General features: G+C 37.9%; 1 non-coding gene across 1 annotated transcript; it reads right to left on the reverse strand.

The window, feature by feature from the left end:
• Positions 1-5,022: 5,022 nt before the first annotated feature.
• On the reverse strand, positions 5,023-5,238 carry LOC138906856 (small nucleolar RNA U3). The gene has a single exon (XR_011414501.1). It is a non-coding gene; the product is annotated as a small nucleolar RNA U3 (small nucleolar RNA).
• Between the last annotated feature and the right edge of the window lie 379 nt (positions 5,239-5,617).

Raw genomic sequence — 5,617 nt, forward strand, 5'->3', positions numbered from 1 at the left:
TGTAGAATCCGGCGTGCCCAAGGAAACTTCTCACTGCTTTGACCGAAGTGGGTGGTGAAAACTTCTCAATCATGTCAACCTTAGCATGGTCAACCTCAATGCCTTTACTGGACACTCGATGCCCCAACACTATACCTTTTTGTACCATAAAATGGCACTTCTCCCAGTTCAGCACTAAATTTGTCTCCACACACCTTTTTAACACTCTTCTTAAATTGTGAAGACAGTCTTCGAATGAATCCCCCACCACTGAGAAATCATCCATAAAGACTTCCATAATATCCTCCACCATATCAGTGAAAATGTCTAACATACACCTCTGAAATGTAGTCGGTGCATTGCACAGGCCAAACGACATTCTCCGAAAGGCAAAGATGCCATACGTACAAGTAAAGGATGTTTTCTCTCTATATTCAGGGGCTATTGAGATCTGATTGTACCCCGAATATCCATCCAAAAATCAGAAGTGAGACTGCCCAGCCAACCTATCCAACATTTGGTTAATGAATGGCAAGGGGAAATGATCTTTCTGGGTGGCTGAGTTCGGTTTTCTATAATCCATGCAAATTCGCCAACCCGTGATTGTATGAGTCAAGATCAACTCGTTATTCTCATTTTGCACGACCATCATTCCACCCTTATTTGGCACACACAGAACTGGGCTAACCCAGTTACTGTCATAGATGGGGAAGATGATACCCGCATCTAACCACTTGATCACTTCTTTCTTCACCACTTCTTTCATGTTCGGGTTCAGCCTTCTTTGATGTTTTCTGAAAGATTTGTGCCCTTCTTCCAAGAGAATCTTGTGCATGCAAAAGGCCGGGTTGATACCCTTTATATCTTCCATGGTCCAACTAATAGCAGTCTTACATTTCTATAACACCTGTAGGAATTGTTCTACCTACACAGCTAACAAACCGGATGAGATAATAACAGGTAAAGTAGAGTTAGGCCCTAAGAAAGTGTACCTGAGGTGACCAGGAAGCGGTTTCAGGTCCAACGGTGGTGGCTCCTCTATTGATGTCTTCACAGGTGGTGTTGCCCTTTCTTCTAAGTGTAGTGGCTCGAACTGGGATTCCCTTTTCCAGAACCCTTGACCTTCGAGAGCCATGACCCACTCTGCCAACTCTTCACCATCCACATCTTCCAAATTCATCAAGCAAGCTTCTAATAGATCTCTGACATTAAGGGTCTCATCATCCTCTTGTAGTATTACATCCACCGCCTCCACTAATGAATAATTTGCAAATTCGCTGGGCCTCCTCATAGATTGTTGAACATTGAATATTATTTCCTCATTATTCAACCTCATTTTTAACTCTCCAGTCTCACAGTCAATCAATGCTATCCCAGTGGCTAAGAACAGCCTCCCCAAAATTATTGGTATTTCTTCGTCAATTTGACAGTCAAGAATAACGAAGTCGGCACGAAATACAAACTTCCTCACTTGGACGAGCACATCATCCAAATTCCTGCCGTCCTTTTGACTGTGCGATCAGCCAGTTGCAACAACATTGAGGTCGGTCTAGCTCTGCCAATGCCTAATTTTATGTAGATTGCCAAAGGCATCAAGTTGATATTGGCTCCTAAGTCACACAATGCTTTAGCAAAAGCATAACTTCCAATTGTGCATGGGATAGTGAAACTACCGGGATCAGACAATTTTTGAGCCATAAGTCTTGTCACTACCGCGCTAAAAGTTAGAGTTAGAGTTACAGTAGACAGGTCTTGGAAGTCAAATTTTCGAGACATCAGATCCTTCATCATTTTTGCATAGCCTGCATTTCCCTTATTAGCGGAATATTCAATTGAATTTGTCTAAGCATTTCCATGAATTTCATGTATTGATCATCTCTTTTTTTTCTTTGCCAACCTTTGAGGGAATGGTGCAGGAGTTAGCTTCTGCCCACTGCTTGGTGTCTTTTCATTATTAGGAGCCTTTTCCACCACCTGTTCTGGGAGTTGTTCAAATTCCTTCTTCTTGCCTTTGTCCACTTGTGCATGTTCAATTACAACTTCTGTGAGCTCCATTGACTCGTCGGTCTCTAATGTCACTGGAGTAATTGGCACTGTATCTCTCCTAGATTGAGAAACTTCTTGCTCTCTATCTAAATCCCTTCCATTCCTGAGACTCACTGCCATTAGCTAATTTGGGTTCTGCTCCTTTGGATTGATGTTTGTGTCTGCAGGCAACGTTCCTTATGGGTGATTGTTCAAGGCCATAAATAACTAGCCTAATTGAGTTTCGATGCCTTTAATAGCCGAATCATTTGCTGCTAACTTTTCTTGCATCTTTCCATTTGTCCCAATGAGTTATTGCAGCATGCCCTTGATTTCTATCATATTACTGTCCTGCTGTTGATGAGGCGGTTGGTAAACCAACTATTATTGGTTTTGCTGATTGTAGCCATGCTGCCTTTGATAAGGCACGACTTGGCCTTGTGGTCGTGCTCCCCCTAGAATGGTATTGTATTGTTGTTGGGTTGGTTTGTACTGCTGATTTTGAGGTCCCCATTACTGTCCACCTTGCCTCTGACTCCCAAAATTATTGACGTAATTCATGTCTTCTCTGAAGCCCTGGTTATCATTCTCTCCACTCTACAAGCAAACATATGACTGATTTATGGAGGGAGTGCATAGGCCTCCATTTTTCGTATCAACAATGTGCACCTGTTTCGTACCCATTTCATCAATTTTCTTTGTCAACAAGCTCATCTGGGTCATGAGAGTGGCTATATTTTTTGTATTTGTATTGTTTGGGTCAAGAGCAATAGAATGCACTATTGGAGTGAGTGTTGTATCTCTCGTCATCCAGCCTGAATTTTGAGCCATCTTGTCAAGAAGAATCTTGCACTCTGTGAATGTTTTGCTCAAGAATGCACCCCAGCTGAAGCATCTACATTGGCCTTCAGACCGTCAACCAAATCCATATAAAATTTATGTCCTAGCATCTGATCTAGAATGCCATGGTGTGGGCACTTCACTAGCATACCCTTAAACCTCTCCCAGGTTTTCTGTAACGCTTCAGTCGATTTCTGCCTAAATTGCAATATCTTATGAATTTGTCTCGCAGTTTTGTTCGGTGGATAGAACTTGTTTAAGAAGTGCTTGACTAGTTCCTTTCAAGTAGCAATGGAGTTTATTGGGAGCGAATTCAACCAAGTTTGAGCCTCTCCAGTCACTGAGAATGGGAACAGTAATAATTTGATTTCTTCAAAAGTCACATTTGACTGTCTTTGAGTGACAGAAATTGATAGAAAGTTCTTTAGATGTTGTTGTGGGTCTTCGATGTACGAACCAGAGAACAACCCTTTATTATGTAGCAAGTGCAGCATGTTGTTGGTAATCTGAAACGTCTCCGCTTCTATCAGAGGGACTGCAATTGCGGTAGCCAGGTTATCAGCAGTTGGTTGCGCCCAATCATATAGAGCAACTTTCGGCACAAGAGGTGCTACCACTCCGATGTTTGGGTCAACTCGATCATTTCTATTGTTCTCGTTAACGTTCTCGACGTCGTCCATTTCAATTTCGAATTGTTCGTCTTGTTTTAGCTGTTTGCCCTTTTTGTTAGCCTGATTTAATGCCATGAATGCTTTCTCGGGATCTGAGAGTCCTTCAAAAAGTTCACTAGTTCTCAAGGAGATTCTAGGCATGCAACTGAGTCACAGAAGAGTTCAAACGTGAGAATTTCAATGGAAATATTTTTTTAACACCACAGAAAATTGATCTAAACTAAAAATTCTAACAATTATTCCGGATATTAAACGGTTAAAAATATTGAAAAGGAGATTGAGAAATTTAAAATTTTAAAATTTAATATTTTCATATTGAGTAATTTTTACCATTTTAAAGAAATAAATACTTTTGGTAAAGCCTCTTCATCCCAATCAGAATATATACTATATTAAAAGCACGAAGGCCCTTAGCGAAATATCGTTCGTCTTTTTTACCCTTTAAAAATATAATTTATATTGGACAAAATAGTAATTTTCTTATCTTCCTAATATTTAGGACTTCTAAATCAACTAAAATTTTATTTATTATATCTTTAATTATACATATATATTGAATAACTCACCACGCTGCGAAAATATTGTAAGGAAAGGATTCAGTGGCAATAAAGATAAACGAATAGTACAATTAAAGTGAGTGTTCAAGCTAAGTGATTTTTGCCAAACAAATTAAAATACTCTTAGTGGAAAGGAAAATTGATAACGTAGATTTATGGAAATAATCCGCCTATTCTATTTCTTTTTTTCCTAAATATTAGAAAAAGTATAGTTATAGTTGTGTCATAATTAAATTAAATAATTCTTATAAGGTAAAATTTTAATTAATTTTAAAGTTATTTTCTACAGAATTCGAATAAAGAAAGATATAATAATTAAAATTTTAGTTAATTTAGAAGTCCTAAATATTAGGAAGATAAACAAATTACTATTTTGTCAAATATAAAATATATTTTTAAAGGGTAAAATACCAAAAGATTCAAATTCTTTAATTTATTTTGTTATCTTTGAATAATTGTGGTAAAAATATTTTTTGTGTTATTTGCTTATAGTGTTTGGTAACAAAGATAACAATAATTTTTATAAGATATTTCATGCCTTATAAATCATAATAAGGGCATATAAAAACTTATGTGGTATAGGATTTCTTTATTTTATTGAGTTAGCTTAGTGAGATTAAAATTAGTTATTTCAGGAACTTACATTTCTTTCTTTAGTATTTGTTCAATAACGAAAAAATACATTATTTATGTAATTTTTAAATTTTGTATATTCATTCATACGTCCAATGACAGCGCAAAGCGCATACTAAGACTAGTCTAAAAACAATATACAATTTAGGTGAAGTAGATTGCTTAGCTTATAGGGAGGCTCGTTGTCTCGAAATGTTATTCTAGTGAATATGAATGGTGAATTTTAGCAGTCATCTATGGTGAAATTTGCAGGAGGGATTCAGCTCAACTTCAAGTGACAGAAATGGAGAACATCAAGAGCAAAAAAAAGGAATTGGAGTCTGTCAGACAGACTTTAGACCATCCCAACACCCATGGTTAGGGGGCTGAGAACGATCATCTACGGCACCATAACCAGAGGGCCGTGGGAGCTGTTAATCACGCTCTGGTCCAATGGCCATGTCTCATCAACCAGACTTGGTTTCCTGTCTCCTTAGAACTCAAGGATACAGTGGTACGAGCCTATAGAACAGATCCTGTTCAAGTAAGGTCGTGAACTTCATCTTTGTCATCTGTGCTTGTAAATGCCTTTTCTGTGCTTTATATTGCCGATGAGGGACAGAGAGAGTGTCGTTCTGCAGTGCAAGAAGTGGAATTGAGTCAGCTTTCATATGCGAAGATTAACAGGTTTGCTTTTACAACTATAATGAAATGAAAGCAGGCCGTTTGATGTTAACAATTTGTATAGGGTTATGGAACATTGGAAGATTTCAGAAATTCCACAAGACGGGAAATTGACGAAAGTAGGTGTTAAATGGGTTTGTTTGATTATTTTGCTTTTTAATTTTATTTTATTTTAAGCTGGAAGTTTGCTATGACGAAGATCAGAAACCTAGCCAGTTGTTGTCCTTTTGATCTCTCCAATCAACTAGA

This window comes from Nicotiana tomentosiformis, chromosome 2 (genome assembly GCF_000390325.3).
Source record: "Nicotiana tomentosiformis chromosome 2, ASM39032v3, whole genome shotgun sequence".
Lineage (NCBI taxonomy): Eukaryota > Viridiplantae > Streptophyta > Magnoliopsida > Solanales > Solanaceae > Nicotiana > Nicotiana tomentosiformis.